At 47.9% G+C, this 25,421-nt stretch overlaps 1 protein-coding gene across 1 annotated transcript in view; it reads left to right on the top strand.

Moving 5' to 3' along the window:
- The window catches only part of LOC144136852 (uncharacterized), a 361,595-nt gene that overhangs the window by 112,777 nt on the left and 223,397 nt on the right, over positions 1 to 25,421 (top strand). The window lies entirely within an intron of this gene.

The raw sequence follows: 25,421 nt of genomic DNA, 5'->3' as shown, positions 1-25,421 counted from the left end.
AGGCTGATGATGCCCACTTGGCCTGTTTTGTCTCCCGTGTGTATGTATGTGTATATATATATATATAAATCAGTGTTTAACCGAAGAGAAATACTGGTTTGGTTATGGTGTGGGTTCAGATGAATTTTGTTCCATTCAGTTCCGGTTTAACTAAATGGCAAACCAGTTCAGAAGCTTCGAACCAGTTTGTTTAAAGGGACCATAAAAAAATATGTGCAAGCTAAAATCCAAAATACTGCTTTTCATTAGTAAGAGTGGTGCATTTTCCAAAACAACTTTGAACAGTTGTGCCAGCTATTAAGGGAAACAGAAGTAGTGCCGCTTCGCCATCCCCCATTTTGTCCCGGCCTTATGTTATGGTTAGGGGTGTGCGAATATCAATTTTTTAATTTCGAAGCGAATTCGAATAATAAAAACAAAGTTCGAATCGAATATTTTTCGAATATTTTTCGAATACGAATACTTATTGTTTTTTGTAAAATTAAAATTTTCACCATCTAGAGACACAAAAACTGCAACTTTATTGCACAACAAATCATACAAAGTAAAATTAGAAATTACACAATACCATTGCACTCAACAGGTTAAGGTCTGCACTCACTTAAATGTTAACATGGAGAAAGGTTCACTGCTCGAAATGTTCGGGGAGCAGTGACAGCCTCCTGCTCGTCACGACTCGACCAGATACCGAAAGTAGCCGCTCACTTGAGACACTAGTGGCTGGCATGTCCGAGCCCGTGCACATTGCCGCGCGCTGATACAGTAAAATCTCGATGATACTAATCTTGCGGGACCGCGAAAAATATTCGTATCATCCGAAATTCGTATGAACCAACACAGACCAAAAAATTGAGCGCTGAAAAAAGTTTTCGTTTATTTCTTCTCTTACTTTCGCGTGAAGAAATTCGTGATTTTTTCTGCTTTTTTTAACCCCACATGTCGCAAAGCAGTCCTTTCTGGAGCACGTAAAGCTTCGCGCTCGTCTCCTCACTCGCTGCGCCCAAGTGGCCCAAGCTCGCTAAACGCCGCAACAGTCAAGCGTGAACCGCATGGTGCGTTTTTGCACGCGATTCGCTCGCCTCGGCTCAGCGAGCGCTGCATTTTTACGCCCGCATCGACGATTTCGCGCCTGCGGTAGCGCCTACCTCGGTCAGAAAATGACGCACGACGCGCGTGGCAGAATGGAGGAGCCTGACTACTTGCGATGAGATCGAGACAGCCGGCTTGGCTCCGCCGGAGATGGTTAGGCTTAGTACCCCGGCAAATATTTTACGGGCGCTTTCTAGCGGTGCGGGTGATGTTTTATGGTAACGTTTTCGCATGCATTATCAGCTCCTTTACCGCACAAGAAACTTCGTGTCTCCCTTGAGTCGCATTTTAAAGAGCGGTTAGAAACGGTCGCTCGAGCGCCCGCGCCACTTCGCGGCTGGAACGTTGGCGGCTGGAGCCGACGCCATGTTGACGCCGCCGGCCGCGCCGCGCGCAGCATGGGGGTGGTTTCGCGGCGGTGTCAGCGCGCGTTGGGCGTGCGCAGAGCGTTTTCATGAGCAGAAAACAACAACACCGATACAGTCTGCAAAAGCACGTACCGTTTGCCATGTATATGCTTCGCCACTTTGCTGCTGAGACACGCTCTGAATTTTTTTTTTTTTTTTTTTTTTTTTTTTTTTTAGTTTTTGGTGGCTTGAATATTTCGAACCATAAAAGTGTCATTCGAATCGAATCGAATACCAAAAAATTCGAATCGAATATTCGAAGTCTCGAATATTCGCACACCCCTAGTTATGGTGTTTGCACGAGAAATTGGGCAGGTGTGTATGGTAAATATTTTTAATTGAGGTGAAGAATTTATACATTCTATAGTGTAGACCGCTTGCAATGTATGTCGCGAGGGCCATGAACATCTGCATTATAAGCGGTACCACACTATAAACAAAACGCGTTAATCCGACCATATCGCAAGCTACCTCTCAATTATTCTTTGTTTATCATCACTCAAACGAACGCCACTTAAAAACAGAGGTGCAGTCTTTATTTCATCTTTTTTGCCCATCAGGTGCTGCTGCACAATCTTACAAGCTGCAAGCGTGGCTTTAATTTATACTTCGTGTTTGTTTTGAGGGATCTGCGTTTCTTAGCGTCTAGAAGAATGGATGCCGCAGAGAGGGCAGCAGCCCGGCTGATGTACGCGAGAAAACGTGAAAAGATATGAGTTTCTTAGTACGTATACTAGAGAGGAAACTGCGCCTTGGAATCCATGTTGGCGGGGGGGGGGGGGGGTTATGGCCTGATAAGAAGACCACAGCTGCTAGCTTAAGCATCTTAGGTTTGCTTTCTCCTTTGTGCAGTGCTATGTCTGCGAGGTAGCTGCTCTGGCTGAAATTACCAAAACTCGCTTTGCTTCTCTCGCTTCGCTTGGAAACAAGAAATTGGCTCCATTTGTTCATGATAAGACAGCTGTGCTTCATTATAAGCAAGTGGTGGGACTAGTGCCGGTGAGCGTCCATCGGCTCATATTTATTAAGTACAATGCCACAATGCAGTAATGAGAGTGTGCTTCCTAGTTCTTTTTTGCAGCAGCAGTACATATGTTAACAGCATCCGGGCAACTTGACTGAGCGGGTAATTTGCCGCTGTGAAAGTTGTAGCAGGAGGTTCATTAAGAAAACACGAACGAAAACATTGCGAAGGCTATGTTTTTGTAGGTATGTGCATAAAACCTTTCTGAGCTTTGCAAACAATCTATTATTTCAAATTTTGTAAAAATAAGCCTTTATGTGTTTCTCCCAAAATTTTACATCGTTAACTACCAGCTTGGTCTGCAGAATAAACCGTTCTGGCAGACTCGCAGTAAAAAAGTACACACATTATTTTTCATTTCTCTAGCTTTAAGACGGCGTGTTTTATTTTATGTATATATAATTACACACTGCATTTTGTGGCATTGTATGTGAAATAATGGCCCCTAAAACGTTTCATGTTTCAATCCAAGCCAATGATGAAACTTAGGCGAGTACATGGTATTCGCCGCGAGATCGACATGTAGGTGGCGACAGCGTCGCGCTGCTAGTGTGGATGCTCCGCTGAGCGGCCCGTAAGAATGCACACTGTGGGCGCGCTTCGTGCCTTTTGCCCGCCGTATGTGCGCACGAAAGGTGGAAGCAGGAGTGGTATGCTGTAGTTTGGTTCCTCAAAGTTCAACGTATAGGATGGAAGCGGCAGTAAGTTTTCATTTCTACGCCAAAAAAGCGACGACCCATCGGGAATCTCACAATGGCCGTAATAGTGACAATGAACTTGTACGCCGTGGCTCGTAGCAAGCTCTATCTTTCCAGACTATGGCTTTGAGCCTTCAATAAAAGCATAAGCAGAAACAAATCATGAAGCCTCGATCTCTGAAATTCAGTTTACAACGTCAATCTTTCACTGGTAGCATGACGCATTCTTGCATTTGTGGGATGCCCTAAAATGGTAACACCACCTACCTGCCCCGACATTCTTTCGAAGAGCTTACGATATTTTTTTGTGTTCGAAAGGCAACGTAAAATTACCGAATTTTTATCAGCGCAGGGATATAAATGTAACCCCTCTAACGGGAATTTTCAGTCAAATTTTAGCGACTCTGAAGGAAGGTTTAAAGGGACACTGAAGTGATTTGTAAACATTGCGGGATTACTCGCGCAAATTGTAGTTCGGAGTCCGTAGGCATTGTTTCGACCACTCTGGCCGCGTTTACGCGAATTTATTTAGTAGAAAAATCAATTCGAAAATGCTGTCCTCCTCTCTTTACGCTCGCCCATTTTCTGTGGCGTTTTCGTGTGACGTCAGCAGGAGATGAGCTGGGAAATGGCTGCGCTACTGCACGGTTCGCCGACCAGCCGACCTACCGATCGAGTCAGTCGGCCCAGCGTTTCGTCCGCCGGCCGCCGACGGGTCGTCGCTATTCGCTCGCTCAATTGAAACTAAGCCACAACACCTTTGTGAATGAAAGAATGTGCCTTTCCTTACTTTGTTAGTTTGTACACTGTGTCAAACTCAGAGTCCGGGTCGCTCCACACCAGCGCTGCACAAGTGCACATGCGACGCTTCACTTACTTTACGCTAGTAGGAAAATCTAAGGCCAATTGAAGGCGGGAGAAGAGTCAGCGAAGTCAATATAGGTACTAAGAAAATAAAATCACCCGAAACTTTTACCGTACAGCGCAAAACTAGGGAGCAGGAAGCACTTTTTGCGCTGGGTAAACAAGCACAGCGGTCAGCAGCACGACCGCACATCTGCGAACGCTTTTCCGTCAAAGAAATGCAATTGCTAGACGTGAGATATTGTGGAAGTTTGGGGGACACTTACTGCAGGAGTGATGTACAACAAATAGTCACATAAAGTACTTAAAATGCTTAAAATAAATAAAAGTGTAATCTGGTCATACATTATAAACCTTATATATCCAAACCGACCAGCGCCGGCTCGTGGCCTAGCGGTCTGAGGCGCTGGAATTTGTTTTGAAAGTCGCAAGTTGATTTTTGAAAAGTTGATTTTTTCGTATGCGGCCGATGTTTTCTGAACTGAGTTCACCATTTTTGGGCCGTAACGTTCACTGCTCCACGAGCGAGATCGCAGAACGCGCGCATACTGACAATGACGCGCTAGCGAGTCCAGGCCTGAATCAGCACACCCTTGGCCTGGTGCGAACTAGCTTTTTACGAACAGACATGAGTGAGGCAAGCTCCGAATATGCGGGAAAAGCGCATGGCATTTGAGAGTCTGCGGTGACGCGCAGGGCGTTCATCCACTGCGTAGGCCTCGTCCAGTGATTTCTACGATTCCAAGCCGCCCTGGGAGGTTTATCTTAGACATTTGACAGCCGACAACATGGCAGAAGCGCGGTACGGCGATAATTGAGAAATCGAGAATGCCCATCCAACAACGTCATCAGATGTCAAGCATGTTGTTTTACAGAACCGAAACCGAAACCGAAACTTTTGATTGCTAACCTTGGGCATCGTCCAATCACGGTGCCCCCCCCTCCTGACGTCACAGCCTTTAGTTGGTGCGGCCGCCGCAAACCGCGCATAGTAGTTTTTCTTCTTTCGCGCTTTGTAAAATAATTACCGATTTGTCAACCGGATAAACGATGAATAGTGTGTTAATTTGAGCCAGTCTACACAGTGCAAGCAAAAACGGGAGCTTGACAAATTCACTTCAGTGTCCCTTTAATGAATAACGGTGTCGGATCACTTATTTACGGCTTTCGTCGCAAGTGAACTTGCGAATTGAATTGTCACCGCACGCAGTACAAGCAACATCTAAAGTTTAGCTAGGTTTTCGCAAAGTGACAAGCAGGTTTACAGTATGCAAACCATGCAAGCTTGTGGGACCTCACAGTGAGCATAAATTTTCTGTTACGGTTGCTCTGTTGACCATTTGCGTTCCTTTTAAAATCTAACAGGTGCCTGAAACAGCGAGATGTGTTTGCATTCTTGTGTATAAGGTGGCTTACGAACCCTAAAGATAGCGAAGTGCGCTGTTGCAGACGTAGTAAAACGTTTCCTTTTTATTTCTCGTTGCGAATCAGCGCAACGGGTTCCCAGTAACTACTTTGTTTTGTAAACTGAACATCGCCTTTGTCTTGGCATTTAATTTTTGAGGATTGGTTTAAAAAATGCAAAGATAAAAGTTTTCCGTGCACTTCGTTTTTTTTTTTTGTCTTCCAGGAAGGGAGGTGGGTCTGCCAACGTTGCAAGAGCAGCGAGAAGACAACGCATGTAACGCGAAAAGTCAAACGTTGGTTATCAGTATTACTTACAATCGAAAGTACGCTGGCGTCGTGTTCTGTAGCGGTTAAAAAGCATTAGTTCAACACGTATTTTCAAAACTGATTAACCCCCCTTTGGTGTAAGATTGTCCAGGAATTGTGGCTCGCCTTTTTCAAAATTGTATTGAAAGCAAGCATTGTGGGAAAAAATTAAAAAAAAAAAAAAAAAACAGCGAGCCGGCACACACCCCTCACACATGTGGGCAACAACGTGCATTATATTACGTGATTTTTCCTCTTTCTTTAAACTTAGGTCCACCTTAACGAGGCTAAGACGTGACCATATTAGGCATTTGGTTATACTGAGTGAGACACATTTCTTGACAAGGTGATTCATGTCGGGATTTGAAAATGTTATATATGAAAATGACACAAGAAATGCCACATGACAGACGCAAACTCACAAATGCTTAATCTTGCCGAAAAATCCCCCATAAATACTCTTGCGCATCCATAGAAACGTATTTTAAATAATACGTAAAATTAGCAACTCACTATAAGCAACGACTGTCCAAAAATGGTATTTATTTTAGAAACGGTACGGGAAGAACACGATCACACAGGCGCTTGCGGGTGTAAAATGCACCCCCGGTAATGTATGGGCGATAGCGCATAGGTCGTGGGCAGTGTAATTGTTTTTGTTCGTTTCTTCTTTCAATAAGGAAGCATCGTAATTTCACTAAGGGTGTGGCAAATGCACGGGTATGCTCAGGTCTTGTCGCTTCTTACCCGTTTCGCATACTAAACTTTTATCCTTTAAATAATCACCACGCCACCTTCAAAAGCACCCTTCAACGTTCCCGAAACGGCAGACGGCTGCACTCACCAATAAGAAAAGTGCAATGTGTGGAAGCAATGTTAACACGTTTCACACTCAAGCGATGAGCACGGCGAATATGTTTAGTGGAATTAAACAGCGCATTAACCCGCAACGACCCCTGATTATTGCGTTTCTAGAGGAAACGCGGAAGCAGAGGTAACTATGTCATTGCTTACTGTCAAACGAGTACACATTGGTTGTTTTGTCGTGTGCAGCACGCGCCTTGCGCCGCGCGCAACGTGAACAAGCAGACGACCGGAGAGCGCCATCCACACTAGGAGCGGTTCGTCCCGCCGCCGCCAGGGGCCAACTTGTTCGCGCTCGGGGCGAATAATGACGGCCCATGACGACACAGGCGGCCGTGATGCCAGCCGCATAAGCGCTGTAGATACCTCTCTAGTGTACCGCTCAATTGCACGCACCAGGTGTGGCCTGACCAAGGAGGTTGGGCCTGAAGCGTCGCACGGCGAACAAAAGGCGGAGCCGTGAAGCCAAAGTTGACATTTGCCGCCGCTTTTTCGGAGGGAGCGCCACTGGTACGGGACAACTCTGCCGGCTCTCCCTCTGAGAAGGCGCCAGGAATCAGTACGGGATGAGTTTTCTGTGTACGTCGGAGAAATTCCGCACCTCGCTTGCATGCCCTGTGACCGCACACGTGGCCGTATAAACAGTATGAACGCGTCGAAGTCCTTCTCGTGTAGCGCGCGGCGCAATGCCGCACAACTGTTGCATGCGCTGTGTGGCACAAGCGTATGCAAGAAAAGACCCACTGATACGGTACCACGAGTTTCCGTGCGACATATAGCACCGTAAAGCTTGGCTATATTTCTCGAGAAGGGAAACTGGAAAAGGAAGCATGTGACAACTAGTGTCGCTAAATAAGGTTTAGTGACACTAGTGGCAGCCAAATGACAGGTCGTTGGTGTGTTCACGTCATTTCACCGACGGTGACTAAGTCCACGAAGATCAAGATATTGCTTCCAACAGCTGTTCCGACTGTTTTCCCGAATTATCCAGTGTACATGCGCAAGGAAAATGGACAGCAACAAAGTCGAAAGCGATGTCGGAGCAGCAATTGTGTTGTTGATGCAGTGAAAGGAGCAACAGCTAGCCAAGAAACAGCATACCGGCTTCGTCCTCGTTTCCTCCTGAGCGCGACGAGCAACAATCTTGTTGCTCGTCTTGAGCTTGTTAAGCAGACGGCCGCGCAAATTTCATGCGAAACTGTCTCGCACGTTGACAAAGCATGCGGAACGACACTGAACCTCGTGAGCGTGTTGGACGACACGAAAAGGACAGAGCACCGGCTCAAAGTGAAAATTCAGCACTAGCAAGATGCGCTTGAGAAGCTGCAGTCCGAGCATGACGGAATGATCGAGGCAGCGACTTCAGGATTATGAGGAGAGCAAACAAATCCAGGAATGAGCAACTAGAGTGGATGCCTGCAAGCCTCTATCATGGAAGGTGGTGCGATTTTGGGCCTGCGCCTCGTATATAGGCGCTTTCTGTGGCTGCACATGTTGTAAATAAAGAAATGAACTTGTCTCAACCTTTCTTAATCTCTCTTTTTTCTTAACATATTGCGAGTACTCAATTCACGCCCAACACATTTTTCTTCGCATCACCATCTTTATATAGGGGTGCAAACACGTGTTTGCACCCCTATATAAAGATGGAGGCGTACGCCTCCATTGCAGTTGAACGTAGATCCGTTGTAGACTTCGACCTCGTTTTTATACAAAGCTGGAACTAAAAAAACTACCAGAAAATTAGAAATGGTAATTTACGGGTTGTTTTTTTTTTTTTCAACAGCAAACAAGCACATCAAGCGAAGTAGGTAATCAAGCAAGCGATAAAGAAGTTGCTAGTTATCTTGAATGGTGGTCGCGCGGCTTGAAACCTGCAGCGGCAAAAGTGGGCTGTTGGGGCTTATGTGACTCCATTAGCGGCCCAATACCGACCACCCGTTTATGTTGATATCATTATCCATATTATGTTGGTAGTAGTATTTTTCTTGGAAATGCAATACACTATATCGTGGCAATAAAATGTAAACGCGCAGTGCGGCTGCTGCGCGAATCATGCGCGCAGAACTTGCGGCGTAGAGAAAGCTAGCGGCTGGTTCCCGAGAAAATGCGTCCCACCTTGCCCGGGCCATTTCAGTGCACTAATCCACACAATACACACGATATGCTTTTAATAACTTCACTCAAGGCAGCGAAAACGATCAACATTCAAAACTGTAATTCTCAGAAAAGCACCATATGGCGCACTTTATACGGGATCATTTTAAAACTGTACAGTTCATTGGTACGATGGCCATTCATTAACATAAAACAATTACCATATTACGAATGCGCAAGCTCATTAAAAGTGCGGCCCACGTCTTGAAAACGCAAGATATCATGAAACAGTTAGGAATTCAACAAATAAAATCAGGGTAAAACAAATCGCAAATATAAAATCTTTGTAGCGATCACAAAAATTTATCAGGGGTATATCCCACAACACGCTATTGCACTATCCTTTCAAACAGCATGGGCCATGGCCCTTCCGAAATAATTGAGACCGCCGCAAGCATATGTCCTTTCTAAATTACAAACAAAAAAAGAACCAAGAACATTTAAAGATCAGCGTAGTGCAAGCTAGGCGGCTTTTGCAATTACACACACAAAAATATCATGTGCAGCGGCTTAAGAAACATCAAAACCGAGCGTGAACCACTCAACAGCAGCATAGCGGCAAGGCGCGCCGCCTCGGGATCTCCTCGGGAGGGGCACACCAGCGCCACGCGCGTCGATTAACATGTTCGGCGCTTTTTCCACTACCCAAGTATTCTAGTTCACTATAGCGAGAGCTCGTTGCTTCCCGCTGGACGCCATTGATACTACGGCTGTGCCGGCGGAGCGCGGCTCAACACCGCCAGTATCAGTCAAACCCGGTTTTAGCGAACTGTAATATGCGCCGCGATTAGTTCAATTTTTTCAAATAATTCGATATAAACGAACAATACGCGGCACCCCCCCCCTCCCCCCCCCCCCGCCCCTTCTTGCCATTCCCACATAACGAAACGAACACATAAAGTATGCCATTACCTTACACGAAACAATCTATTTATTGCATGCAATAAAGCTACTTTCCGCCTTAACTGCCTACTTCGCAAGAAAGGAGTGATTTTCGTTTCCACTCTCGTTCTGGCGGCTCCAACTAGCACCGCATTCTCTACACGAGACATCGTTTACACCAGTTCAAGTCAGTGTCCTTCAATATCGAAGCAATATTGGCGGAGAACATCGACTGGCAAAATCTCTTCGTAAAGCGTCGGATGGATGACTTTACGTTGTGACATCCTCAGCCTCGTCAGTGCTTCCAGCAGCACCAGCTGCCATGACTTCGGCGATGGTGTGTGCGCTCAAGGTGCTCACAGTGACGGCAACATCGTCGTGATCAGCACTCGGGAAATCCTCTGAGGACACTCCTTTCGGCACAGCATCTGGCACGTTGGCGAGCTCTTCGCGCAGTTCGCCGATGATGCCGTCTTGGTCCGGACTCGCTGGCTGGATGGGCTCCGTCGTGAATCCCGTGCGTCGGAAACAGTTGCGGATATGTGTCGGGCGTCACGTCGGTCCATGCGAGGCTCGACATCTCAATCGTGGCCAATCGTGGCTCAATCGAGACCACGCATTTCGGTGGAAATTGTGGGCGCGCCGAGTTCGATATATCTGACGTGAACTTCGTTATAAGGAATATGCTTCGCATGCATTTTCGTAACAGATTTGCTTTTGTTCCATATATAGCGTAGTTCACTCTATCCGGGTTCGTTATAATCGGGTTTGACTGTAGTTCTTTCGTAGTGCGCCACTAGTATTTCTTTCTCTATGCCACAACCAAAACTCGGGCTCTCGGAGGCCCAAATTCTGGGCTTCCGCTTCCCCTCCAAAAGATGACCCGGTACTATGAAACCCTCAACGTCCCAGTTACTGCTGGCGCCACGACCGCGCGGTCTTCGCTCTTCACGCCGATGATCCGCAACGTCTTCTTTTCTATGGCCGTGCCTGCGCGAACCAAACTGGACGCCTTGTGTTCAGGGATTTATACACACACCCCTAACACCCCCCCCCCCCCCAACACCCCCCCAGAAAGACTTCGACCCCCCCCCCCCAAAAGATTTCACAACCACAAGCACCGTGCCTAGGGATTTATACAACACCCCCCCCCCCCCCAAACATCCCACCGATACCCCCCCCCAAAATCGAAATTCTGCATAAACCCCTGCTTGTGTTCCGTTTCCTCTGGGGCGGCAAGCTAGACAAGGTCAAGAGGCAGGTCTTACACAACTACCCAGGGGTAAGGGGGACGTCGGCCTCACAGACTCGCGCGTGTTAGCGACAGAATTACCATTTATTGCTCAAAGGTGAAGATGCCGACTCATTGCTGCTCCCGTCTGCAAGCAGTACGGATACGTTGACGAATCCGTGCAGAAGGTACGTACGTACGTTTTACATAAAGTAACCACTTTCTCGTCCGATTGTGGCATGCGGTTGCTTCATGGACAACGTATATTGGCTCGGAATTACACGTATTTGCGATATTTCATATCGCGCGTTTACACTGCGCGCAGTGTTGCTAGGCGGGCGCGAGGTGCATCCGTGGCCGGCAAACCTGGCGCGATGCCCCGAGCACGCATGTATTTGCTTTGCTGCCTTGTTTAACTGAGCGCTGGCTGGGGAATGATTTCAACGTGGCTAAATGAACGTCAAATTCCGCCGCAACGTTTGCCGACTTTCAACGAGCAAGGTTGGTGAAAATTGTAAACCCTTTATTCATATTCGTGCTACCACCGCGTTGTGGCTTCCTCTGGGGGGATACTTTTACGCGAGGGTTGTCAGAGCGCCTGCGCAAGAACACAACACATTCATTTTCAGGTGTCATACTACAGGTTTCCGAGTGATGTGGGCCTCAAGAAAAAAATCCCACATCTCCACGCCGTGAACGATGCCGAGGGTGCGAAGCACTGGGACGCAAGTTGTGTATTGCCTGTGTGGTGAGCGTCGTCGTCCGTGCCTCGTGATGCACTCTGAGTTTTAAATGATTTTGAGGTGCAGTAAATGCACTGTAAATGACAAGCGCCACACGAAAGACAGTTCGCGTCCCAGTACTTTGCACCCTCGGCATCGTTCACGGCGTCTTTTTCCGCGAATTATCGTTAGATAGTTTAGGGTTTTTGTTTGTTTTTGCGTTTTGTACCCTTTGAAATTCGCGCTCTTTGCCACTGCAGTTACCGGCGCTCTCCCCAGATGGCGCGCGGATGGTACTACAGCAGGAAAACTGCTACCTTTAGTTTTCTCGCTGGTGGGGACGGTGCAATGACTTTAGGCATTCAGCCGTTTTTTTTTCCTTTTTATATGTATTTTGTTAACTTTTTCACCTGGCTTGGACATTTCGGTGTCCGCCCGATACAAAGGGTTTCTGGCCACAACGATCATCATCATCATCATCAGCTAATTTTAGGGACCTTAACTACAGTGTGCGCCGCTCTCGATAAATGGCGTACAGTGCTGTGCGCACGTAAAGCCCCTTGCGCACGGACAACTCCAGACATCGGCACGGACATTGCGAGGTACTAAAGGGCTTCACCCTTAAAAATGGACTGCAACCATCAAGAGGGATGAGGGGCCACTATTTCCTGTCTCCCAAGCAACCAAAGTGTGCTCCTTGCATTTCCCTTTGTTGCAACGTTGTCATCCCACCGCTGACAACCCGTTGCTGCATACGGGAAGACGTACCCGAGACGAGCTCCGTCACCTCCGACATGCGTGTGGTAGTGTGGTGAAGCGAGCGGCCAGCCAATGTTGCTGCCTCGAAGAAGACCACAAGTCGTAGGCAAACTTTACTCGTTTACTGCATGGCGAGAGATGAGCCGAAGCCAAAGAACGATGCCCCGACGGGCGAGCTTACAGTACAGGACTCGAGCAGTGACAGCATTGATTCACTGCTCAAACAGGAATAAACTACAGCGCTTGGGGGGGTCTTATTTATACCCAAAGCGCTCAAACAAGCGTTCCCTCTAGATTGTGCAATCGACACGAACGGCACAGACACACACAACACTCTTTCCAGAGTTCGTGAGCGGTCGGTAGTAGTGGCGCACGCTGAGTCCGAGAGAAGGGAGATAGAAGGTCTCCGCAACGGCTTCCGCGTCCTTCGGACAAGTCCCTGCGTGGTGCGTCGGCCACCACCGAAGTTTGAATCACGCCGATAGCGAAACGCCAGCTATCCAGACATGTAGCAGCTTGTTTGAATCCGTCGGCTGCAAGCGTGAGTCACTGACAGGGAGGCATGCTCGAAAGTCGCACGTAGTGGAGGCTTCGCCACAGAGCCGAGGAGTGTTGCACAAAGCACTGCGGCGGGCTGATTCGTAACAGGAAACAGGACCTGTAACAGGAAAAAAAAAAGTATTTTGTGCCTAATAAGCTTTTGTGCCTGCCCTAAGCAGCGCTAGTATTGAACCAAAAGTGTAAAACATAGGTATATTAGTTCTTTTTGGTCAGATGACATGTCATCACCCCGATACAAAAGGGAAACCAATAGAAATCATCATCATCATCGTAACACTTGCGACACACTTCTACACAAATGTGGCAAGTGGCCATCGCCTACTCCTGCAGTCAACCGTGTCGTCCACTTTCCCATTACGCGAGACCAAGCCTCCCAGAAGAATGCCCCTTCAGCGAACTATTCCTGCCTCCAAGTCGAAGAAACAAGTTCATGCATAGTCTGACGGCCAGCTTCCCATCGACTTTGAATGCCGCGAAAGAGGCACTCCTGATGAGAACCAGCTTCCACTACAGAGATTTGTTTTAGAAGACGACGAGAACCCGACTCAGCCGCACATTTCTGCCAGCCACTGCGAGTGCAAAAAAATAATTGCTGTGCTTGAGGCTCAGCTCGCCGCAACCGAAGACAGGGAGGCAAAGCTTAGGGTGGACGTAGTGAGCACTAAACAGGCACTGGCAACGCAGGCCTTCCAGCTAAGCTAGGCACGGGCTGAACTCGCAAGTGCCCAGTGTTGCGGATCTTGTAGCGTGACCGGTGATGGCGTCCGTTGGTCCGGAGTCGGGGCAAACATTGGGAGCGAGGAGGGCGAAGAAAGAAACTTTATGTACAGATATTTACATAGTGTTTGACTGAGTGAACAGGGTTTTGCGCTCTTGCGCGCGCGAGATTAAATAACCAGGTTGGGTCCGCCCCCTTTCACCCTTTCTCCCGCTGCTTTCAGGAACGCACCAATCACGAAAATCCGGGGCACCGAAATTGACGTCCACAAACTCACAAAGAGAAGGCACTTTTCCTCTCGCACAGGTCAGCGTCCGGTTGACTTCGGTGGTGCAATATTCCTAAAGTCGAAGCCCTTAGGACCGTCCGAGGTTGAAGCCACAGGAGGACGCCTGGGCCCGGTCGGTAATCCGGCGTCGGGCGCTCGTTGAATAGCGGCGTCTCGGACGCACAACAAGGGGCCCACGATGCGCGGATCGCAGCTAAAGTAAACCAGACTTTTTTTATTGAGAATCTATTATTGCTTCCAATTAGGCTAAGGAGGTCAGAGCAAACTTCCCGGTGGCAGAACCCCGTTTCAGAAGCCCCAAATGAAAGTAGGACAGCTTCCAACGAACGATAAAATCGTGCAGACCTACGCTCGATCCCGCGGCCTGGAGTGTGCTCCGGATAAGTCGAAACTTTAAAAATGATTCACTGAAAAATGATCTTGAAAAATCAATCTGGAAAATCGATTGATTGATCGCTTGGATTAAAGCGTATCTGTTATGTAGGCGCCAAGTGGTATGCATTGAAGAAGCAAGTCCCGAATCCGCCGTTGTAGAGTCTGGAATTTCCCAGGGTTCAGTTTTAGGGCCACTTCTCTTTCTAATATTTGTCAATGATATAGCCTGCAACACACCTATAAAAGTAAAAGTATTTGCGGATGATTGCATATTGTACCATGAAATCAAAACTTCCAGCGACCAAATTACTTTAAACTCATCATTAAACCAAATACAGAACGTGACAAATGAGAATAAATTGAGGGAAAATGGTTGTAATGACTGCAACTCGCAAAAAACACCCGATCATGTTTGAATACCATGTCAATAATCAATGCATAAAGGCTGTACCTACATACAAATACTTTGGCGTAGTCTTTACCTCTGACTTCCGTTGGAACGACCACATAACACACATTGTGAATAAGGCAATAAAAAAACTTGGATACCTTAGAAGAACCCTCGGAAAATCAACGCGCGAAATTAAGCGATTAGCATACAAAACATATATCAGGCCTGTGTTAGAATATGCAGCAGCAGTTTGGGATCCCTACACACAATCTTATATTGATAAGATAGAAAATGTTCAGAGGAAAGCTGTTAGGTTTATTTTTAACTCTTATAACTGGCGCACATCTCCATCAAGTCTTTCACAGACAGCAAACTTGGAAAAATTGCAGGCCCAACGTTACCGGGATAGGTTAAAGCTATTCTATCTCATATATTATGATAAACTCGGCATACTCAAAACTAAGTACATTTAACCGATCCAACAACGCTCAACCCGGTAATACCACTCAAAAAAGGTCAAGGATTTTGCATGTCGTACAGATGCTTTCAAACAGTCCTTCTTCCCGCGCACAGCAGCTGATTGGAATGCTTTACCTTTTAACACGGTTGACTCCGACTCTGTAGTACTGTACCTGAGTTCCTAAAAGAACTGCCATAATTGTTTTTTAGAGTTTGTATTGCGGCAAAAATGTTGCGAACTGTTGCTCTGTTGTTTTACTTTGCAGTGAGTACGTTGTGACCCTACTTATTACATTGTTTGTATAAGTTTGTCATTACCATGTCTTGTAACTAGCTCTTACGCGCATACAAGTGCGTGTGCATAACTATGTCGATATTGCATGGTATTGTCTGTTGTATAATCAATCAATCTGTTGTATAATCAATCGATCTGTCTTTCTCCTCGCTGTTTTTTTGGTGTACGTTCTTGTACCGCGTTCACCCACCCCTGCTTAAAGCCTGGCAATCAGGCTAGCAGTATGTCAATAAATAAATAAATAAATAAATAAATAAATAAATAAATAAATAAATAAATAAATAAATAAATAAATAAATAATAAATAAATAAATAAATAAATAAATAAATAAATAAAACTACTGGTGGTCCAGCCCAAGAAGCCCGAATACCCCGAGCAAGATCCGATCACAGTGCACGTAGATTTCATACCTATCCCCAACAGGCAAAACGTCCGTTTTCTCGGCGTACACTTTTCTAACATGGCACACAACACCACATCGGTGATTCACCTTATAGGGGCAGCCAGCTAGGTAGGTAGCCATGATGATCACGCGAGTGACCTCCAAAAACTGCGGAATGAAGCAGACCGAAACCACTAAACTGGTACGAGCCTTTTTGGTCTTTAGGTACACATACGTTGTCCCTTTTCCGAACCTCAATCCCAAAGAGGAGGACGGACTAGATCGCGCTCTCCGGAAATGCATGAAACTATCTTTGGGCCTAGCAGTGTTTACGTCCAACGAGCGCCTCATGGCTCTGGGAGTCCACAATACCACGAGACAGCTCGTAGATGCACGGAGAATAACGCAACAAGTGCGCCTCACGATGAAGGAAACAGACACAGTTATCTTAAATAGACTGGTCATCAACCCCCGACCACGGTGCTAGATCGTTTCGACATCTCCTGGGAAATAAGAGAGCGCCTTCACATCCGTCACCTCCCCAGACACGTTCATCAAGAACACGATCCAGTACGCAGAACACTCCAATGCCACTCCCACATCACCAGGCTCAAAATAAAGTTTTTCCTCCTCCTCCTCCAAGCTCAATACCCATCTAAAACGTCGGGCTCCCACCCTGCTACAATCTACGTGGATGGTGCCGTCCCCAACAATGGTGTAACCACAGAAGCAGCCTTCTCGTCTAGGGGTAGCGCAATAGCAAGGGCATCCATCAATATCACTGACCCGACTCGCGCGGAAGTAATGGCCATCGCCCTGGTCATTTCTCCCCATCCTCGCGCAATAAAAACGACCGGTTCTCATCGGTTTGCCAAAATTTTATCAGAGGCACGGTATGTCGCCAGGCCATTAGCATAATTCCGAATCATCCGTTTGAAGAGGCACAGATCGTATTGTCGCGAAGCCAATGATGACGCAGTTGTCTTGAAGAAGAAACAAGTTCATTGGAGCGAACTTGTGCTCCCGTCGCAGTCAACAACGTGACGTGCGCAGGCGAGTGTCGGCGAATCGAATGCCGCGGCATCTTTCGGCGCGAGTGTTTCTCGAAACGTCGAATTACATCCAGAACACTGTACACCCAAGAAGATTATTCTAGGCTGTTGACGTTAGTTCGAAACGCTCTCCCTGTCAAAAGAGATAACACATGTGGCATAGAAATAATGAATGGAACACGCGCTTCCCTTGGCACACAGATAACACAGACCGGTGCAGCCGGGCGGTAAAAGCAAGACAAATAAACAACCCCAATGCATGGTTCGCGGCAGTATGGTTTCCAGGTAAACAGGGACAGACAGCGGGAACACCGCCGCGCGTGCGTTAGCCCGCGATTCTTTAATCCGGGCGTTCACCCCGCTGATCTACCCCCAATCACGGGAGCCAGCCGATCGCCTTTACCCCCTTCGTTGCGCACCACCTACACGGAAATGCTGCTATAGTACAGAGGCTTGGCAGGAGGATATTTTCGGCCCCTCACCCCTTACTCACAAGAATGGAGGAGGTGTTACTCCGACAGCTCCACGCGAACACACTTCCACTTCCCGGAATCCTACACAAGTATTACCCGTACATCTACCCAACGCCACAATGCCCGCCCTGCGATCAGACGGGAGATTTACTCCACACGATGTGGTTCTGCGCACGAAATCCAAACATGAAGAACATAACACCAAACAACAAATCCACGGCACAATGGGAGGCCACCCTGCTCCACACACATCTAGTTTTATTTATTTATTTATTTCACAATGCTGCAGGCCAATGCGCTGGCCCAAGCAAAAGTTGGCACATCTAAACAGAATTGTAAAAACAACAGACAACAGTACAGCAGAAACATAAAATTTAAGAAAGAAGGTGACGTTACAAGTCACTGAGAAAACTGCTAGAATGAAAAACGTCAGAGGGCGAGAAATTCCAATCTTCCACAGTTGTAGGGAAAATACTATATTGTAAAGAATTCGATCGGGAAAAATAGGGACTAGAGAATGTTCACGGCCATGAAGAGTACGCCGTGCTCATAGCGGTTTAACACTGTCAGAAAGATCAATTTTTATATTACCAGACATACAACTATTGGCCGCGAGGCCCACCACTGGAGAGGCCGGCGCTGCGATCGTTTTGACGTTACTTGTAGGATCACCGTTCCTATCTTGCTGCGTAGTTGGCTTGCAGCGCGTGACACTTCGCTTAGGGAGCGCGTTCTAAAAGTATTTTCGTGTTAATTTCCTTCATTTGAAGTTAATTCTCAGTGCGTCAAGCGCAGTTCGACCTCATGGGGACTTTATAACCGTATCAACTGTGGTAGATTATCCGCAAACACCATGAGCGTGGTGGTGTATTACGCATGCGACCGAAGCGTAAGCAGCGGCTTGTTTCCCCGATCAACAATGTGGACTACGACGATCGCCGAGTGAAGTTTCTAGATTACCCTTGTTTGCAAGAAATGTATAAAGCAGGAAATCGTGAAGCGTTTACTGCTCGCAGAAGCCCACGCACCCGCCGTGCCTGCCCGCACAGCCGACGGTGCGGCTCGAACCGACGCAGGTCGCGGCAGCAACAACTTGTCGTCGCTTTTTAAAATCACACAAGTCGTGGAAAAGAAGTTCCAGATTGGTGAAAGTGGATGTTAGTGTGATGAAAAATTCTGATAGGTAGTGTCATCGCCTGTGGTTTTCAAAGCGATGCTCAAATATCTGCCGCTATTTACGCCGACCAGCCGCGGAGGTCGGTCCCGGCAGCGCCGGCCCGTTCACGCACGGTGCGGCGAGCAAGGAGGTTAAATTTTTTTTTTTTTTTAAGTGCGAATGCACTTTATAAGCGACCCCAAACCATCCACCGCCGGCGGCGGCGGCGGCGGCGTCGGCGTCCGCAGTGCTCCTCTATATTTAAAAAAGAAACAGCATCCGGCGCCAGGTTTCGATCCGAGGACTTTGCGGCCGCAGCGCGACGCTCTACCGACCAAGCCACGGACGCGACAGTGATATCAGTGTTAGTGACGCGCCTTATATCTTTAACGCATTCAAACTACGTCGTCAGCGGCGTGCGTTGGCGACTCAGCGGCGTTATAGCGGCTTGATAACTGCGTGGTGTACACGTGATACTACAAACCCGATGGAAGAGATGGAAGAGAAGGCGGCGAGGCGGTGGGCTGCGGGGGCCGAGCGCAAGCGCCGCAAGCGGGCCGACAACCGTGCATTCGCACTTTCACATTCTCCCCCTCGGGGAAATGCGGGGGAATTTTTTAAATTTTAACCTCTTTGGCGGCGAGCGGCCGAAGGATGGCTATGCTTGCGCGGAAGAATCGACCGAGGCCGTGCGGGTATCTTGATCGTCGATCGCTTCAACGGAAATCACCGCGCTTACAGAGTTCCCAGCGCGGTGAAACGTTCTGTTAGAGACTGTCACTCGCAACTCTAATGGCGATGAAATATCGGCGGCGACGCCAAGCCTAAAGTTCCCAACATCCGATTACGTGCATCCGAAGCCGGCTGCGAGCTGTTGGCGAAGGCCCTCCCGTCGCGCACGCGCGTGTTGCGTTTGGGTTCCTCTAACTTCTTGGGGGCCCCCAACGCTCGGTTCTCCTATTCTAAATATCCCCATTACCCGAAATCATTAACGACGTGTTTCGCCTCGTACGCAGCCTCGCCTTGTGTGAGAAGTCGTGGGTTTCGAAATTGATGCTTGAGAAATGCCGGCTTACTGTAAACATACAAAACACGCTGCAATTATAAATTACCACGCCGAGCACCTAAAGAAAACTAAATATAGCCTTGTCCGAACCCGCTCGAAGGCGTTAAAAACACGCGTTCATACCATTCATACATTGCGGACAAGTCGCGAATAGTAAACATCAGCCGTGCAGAGTACAGGCTACGGCAGTGATCGTTAATAAAATCCGGGCATGACTATAAAAACATCGTAGGGGAAATAGGCACTGATTAAGCCAAACTGCAGACCATAACAATACTTTTAAGCATGGGCGGCGAAGCAATCTGATCACCGTTCCCGCGTCATTCATTTACCAGGCAATACGAGCAGTTCGCGCGGTGAGATCATAAGTGGGCGACGCGTTTCCGTCGCTGTTACAAGGTGTTTGCTTGCACACACATGTCCCGTCACAAGTATTTCATAATGAATTTACAGCGTACTTTTCTCGGCATCAATTGCATCGTCCTTGGCGTTAGCTGGCTTCGTATGTAAGAGCTGTGGGTCGCGATGGTGGCAACTACCTAAACGCGGTGGTGTCGCCGGGAACAAGCAAGTCGCTGATTGCTTGCCCGAATTATTTGGTTTACAGACAACTTTTTTGGTAATTTGCATCAAATCCACAAGGAGCGGGCGAGACGGTGGCCACAACAAAAAAACACGCGTCCGCATACGTACGGGAAATGTGTTGTAGCAGACGACAACACGATTCGGCGTCCTACAAGTGACGTCACTCGTAGGTGGCGCCACGGTATGTCCTCGGGGCCAAGAAAGGAAAGGCATCTGAACTTTCATCGAGCTTCTAAAGTACAAATGCCGTTTAATTGCATTAGGGTGGTCGGGGAATCAAGCCTGAGATATTTGCCAAAAATAAACTAACTGCTTTTACGTTAGCTCCAGTTGCATGACATCTTTCTTGTATCAGAATCCAAAAAAAAAAATATAAGCATACTCAAGATTTGAACGAACACAGGTATTATAGGCTAGAATATTAGCGTGCGAGAGTACAGATGCCAGCTTTCTTTATAGAAAACGTAGCTTACGTAATGTAGAAGTGGTAATGTGAGATATGTGGATTGACCAAGTTAGCTTGCTTGTGAGGGTGACTCCTAAGTACTTTATTTATCTACATGATTTATGTTACTGCCCGTTAGAGTATAGCAGAATTGACTAGGATTTAGTTTCCTGGTGATACGTAGTAGTACAGTTTTTTGAGTGTTTACCTGCATGCCAGTCCTGACACCAGTTGTCGATAGCGATAAGTGCTTGTTGTAACTCCACATGATCACACGGCGAAGAAATTTGTTTAAAAATTAAACAACCATCTGCAAACAAACCGACAGACACATTTTCAGGGATGACAGAAGCTAAATTATTAACATTAATTAAAAACAAAAATGGCCCTAACACATTTCCCTGTGGGACTCCTGAAGGCACACGAAGAACAGTTGATGAGTAATTGTTAGTCACTACACACTGACGTCTAGCTCGAAGATAAGCCCGAATACATTGATCGATTTTTCTAGGTAAACCTAAACACGGCAATTTTCATAACAACTTTCCGTGTGGCACTTTATGAAAGGCATTACAAAGATGTAAAAACAATACGTCAATTTGCCCAGACACATCAAGAACACGTGAAAATTCATGCAGAGTTGTAACTGACTGGGTAACAGTAGATAACCCTCTTCTCAATCCATGTAGAGATTTTGATAGCACATTGTGTTCCCTGAGAAATTAATACACGTAGTTTGCAATAACATGCACAACATGCTCAGGCGCTGGTTTAGTAGCGGTGCGCGGCACATCAGCGTTCTGCACCGCACCGGAAGTGACAAAGTTGTACCCATTTGAGAACGAAATACCGCCTGCACGCACAAAACCGCAAGCACATGCACAAACACAAGCGATTCCCGCCCACTCATGCACGCACACACATACGCACACTCACGCAGAAAAACATCGCGCGCGGAGATGCGCACCCACAAACTCTCACGTGCACACAGAGTCCTTTTAAAGGTGGCTTCGCTACTACACACATACGCATTTCTGGGAATGCATTTTTCTAGCCACCGTATGAGCAGCCTGATGGCCAACTGGGAAGGCCCTCGGGGCTTTATTATAATCTCCGTTAGGCACCATGAATCCGCATGAAACGCTGTATACCAAACCCTGTTACATTCGGAAAGGAGTCCCCGAACCGGGCTCCGTAGCCTCCGTCCTGTGTGACAGCGTGGTGGTCGAGCGGCTAGCAAATGTTGCTGCCTTGCTGATGACTACAAGAAGCCGAAGGCAAACTTAACTGGTTTACTGCATGGCGGGATGAGAACTGCGGTGATACAGAAACAACACCCTTCCAGTCGAGGTTACAGCAGGGCCCGAGCAGAGCAGCGATCATAACAGCAGCATGATGCGGTCTGCTAACGGCCACAGAAATCACTGGGTTTATACACACGAGCAGTAACGGCTCCGCCGCTTTCCTAGTGCTTTTGAACGTGGCACTAAAAGAGCACAAACAAACACCAACACTTGTTCCAGAGTTCGTGAGGGCCGGCAGTAGTGGTGCACGTTGAACCTGACCTGAGAGAGGGGGAGAGGAGATCGCGGGGAGCAGCGTCGTCTGCGCCGGTGCATGTCTCTGCATGAAGAGTTTGTTTTTATATTTTGTAGCTGCAACGGCTTGAGTCACCGCCAGCGGGCCCCACGCGGCCGGCGCACGCAGTAACATGTTTGAGAAAGGTAGGCTCTGCCGCAAAGCACAGAAGCACTACACAAAACTTGCAGCGCGCGCGAACAGGGTAGCGGCGTGCTGAATCGTAACAGCCCCTTTAAAGTCAGCCGCACTTACTGCACACATGCTTCACCGGGAAGACATTTTTAGGAAGTTTACGTAGTATGTGAGGAAATATTGTCTTATATAAAATGCTCCTATAAGACCCCACATATCGCTATGGTGCGCTATACAGCGAGCCACATAGTCGCCTTCACCACAATTCATTCCCCCAAAAAATTGCTGGGAAGGGGTTTTTCCAGGTGCAATGTAGGAATTGCAATATCAAAATAATATGGCCGAAGGTCCTTTTTCTAAATACACGCCATATAACCATAGAGAGCGCTGTGCAAGGAGCCCCTTTAAAGTCCGCTTCCGCTCTCATGAAGTGAAGTGAAAGAAGACGAAGATAACCAAGACGCGCTCTGGGGGGTAGTTCCGAACACCGGTGAAAGCACCATCATCAGCGTCGTCTTGCGAGGCCACTCACCCCCACTCACAAGGCGGCCAATCGGGAGCGGCCAGCGCCGAGTGGCCGGGATGAGGGGCGACCCCGAAGAAAAAGAAGAGAGAGTGGTTATAACTGAGATTGGTTGCTCTCGCCTCGAATTTTCATTTTTTTTCTTCTGTCGTTTATGGCTCCAAAATGCTTTCCAACCGGTCTAAGTTATCTTTTCTATACACTTCGTTTTAAATGAGAATTCTTTTTATTTTTACTCCCTTCTGTTGATTGACCGATCCCCTGATTGGGTATGGGCCATACTTCTAAAGGAACAACAAAAACCACAACAACGTGTGGGATTGTGGCCGAGATGTATGCCAGTCGGGCGCCTCCTCGCTCGTCTGCAATTGTCTGGTCGGGATGTCTTCGAAGAGGAAGGCGGCGCGTCCTAGGAACTGCGTTCGAGACACGAACGGGAGCTCGGAGCGCGCCGTGCCAGCGTGGACCCCGACGTGTGACCTGGTCGATCGCTGCCATCGCGTCACGACCGTGCGCCTATGTGACGTACTTGTGAAAGTGAGAAACACGTACTGAGACCTTTTACTGCAAAGCCGTATATGTTTCACGCCCCCCACCCCCCGCTGTTTTGATTCCGGTGAAGCAGATTTACTCGGCGCCGCTACGGGGCTCCTCCTCGCCACCGCTGACCCCTCTTTTACAACGGTTATCCCAACGATTATTCCCCTCGCCACCACTGATGCCTCTTTCACACGTTGTGCAGTCGGCTGACAGCGGCCGTAGCGCCGTTATCAGATAATTGCGTGGAATCAACACGAGCACCAATGGGTGTAAACAGAGTTTCATACTAGTATACGCTAGAGGGGACAATGGCGCTAATGTCTATGCGAGCCGCCGAATGGCGGCTTCAACCCCCTAGTGGGCCATGCCTGGAGGATGCGTGATTTTCGAACTTGGGTCGACCCAGACGTTATCTTGACTTGACTCGAAGTACTTTTTTTGGAATACAAAAGCTGTAACTACTGTTGATTAGTGTATAAATTAATAATCGTGTGAACAAATTGTACTTGTTAATTTTATATTGAAGTCTAGAAGAATTCTTCTAGTAGACGGGAAGATATTTGTAAAGTGTATACACGGCTGAACTTAACACAGCCGACGATTGCGCCGATTAGGCGGTGAAGCTTTTGTTTTTTTGCGTGCGAGTCGGCGATGGCGTCCGGCTGAAGCAGGACGGCTGTACTGTATTCCCGAAGTTTGCATGGTCGCGGGCGGTGACAGCGATTGTGCGTGCGCCTTGTTCACGCCAATAATTACAGGCAGCTGAATACCGGTGAAAAAGGGCAGCCTAGCAGATGACGGTTGCATTGGCGGAATCGCTCTGTGCATGCGACCTACCCTCACTTGTTTCGCCGCTTTCTACTGCGATAAGGTGCTGACCGCGACCAACCTGGTGGCGGCGCACCCGCCGGACGAAGCTCCCGTTACGTGAAGAAAAATTAGATGGCTGTACTTACATACTTACTGCTGGTAAAGGTTTTTTAACGCGATAGCGTTATTAGGCTCATTTTTCGATTTCCCCGTGCCTGCTAGCCGTCCGCTATCAGCCGTGCTCATCAAGTGTCCACGGAAATACGTCATCGCTGCCAGCCGGAAGCTACAGCTGAAGCAACAAGATTCGAGGGCTGGCCTCATAGAGTTTCTTAGTAAATATACTAAAGAGGAAACTGCGCCTCGTAAGCCATGTCGTCGGGGGGGTTCATGGGAAGACCCCCCTTTTTGGCTTCGGCTTGGCATGACAATTGGATTCTTAAGCGGTTTTTGGGAATTGCTTTCTTCACTACGCATTAACACGTTTATGAGCTACAAGGAAGCCGAAATCCTCCCTGTTCTGTGGTAGCCGTGTTCGGTGAAACAGCAGGCAGTGCGTGATCGCACCTGACGTTGCTCATGCTGCAGTCGAAGGACGTATGACTGAGCGGGTAATATGCCGCCGCGAAATTTGTAGCCGAAGAAAAGCAGAAACAAAACGTACTTCGACAAAGACATGATACGACATATACGGGCGCCAGTCACAGGCGCCCGCATCTGTCGCAACCTGTGACTGGCGCAACTGGCGCCATCACACCATCATAAGGACAGCATACAGGGCAGTTCTCAAGCTCGCAATTTTGACCGTGAGACGAAGTGACAACCGGCGGTCCACCAGGGTAACAGAATGCGCAGCCAGAGATGGGTCTAGAAGGATGGGAAGGCCATTAACTAGAGGGAGGGAAGAAATAGCAACGTTCGTAGGCAAAGAACGGACTCGGGAAGCGCAGGACAAGAGCAGGGAACGTCAATAGGAGAGGCCTTCGTCCGATAAATAGGATTTTGAAGATGAAGACGATGAATAGGCCCTCAAATTGTGTCTTCATAACGCTCTCGAAGAAATCGGAGAAACCACTCTCTTAGCACCGAGTGAGCGGCTGTGAAAACAAAATCAGGGCAGGCCATCGTATCGAACACAGGTTATCCCTCTGATAATAAACGACTGCGTGCCTTGATA

The sequence above is a fragment of the Haemaphysalis longicornis genome, unplaced genomic scaffold (assembly GCF_048455015.1).
Source record: "Haemaphysalis longicornis isolate Haplotype H1 unplaced genomic scaffold, Haemaphysalis longicornis Haplotype H1 scaffold_1, whole genome shotgun sequence".
In the NCBI taxonomy this organism is placed as follows: Eukaryota; Metazoa; Arthropoda; class Arachnida; order Ixodida; family Ixodidae; genus Haemaphysalis; species Haemaphysalis longicornis.
This window is presented reverse-complemented; position numbering and strand designations above follow the sequence as displayed.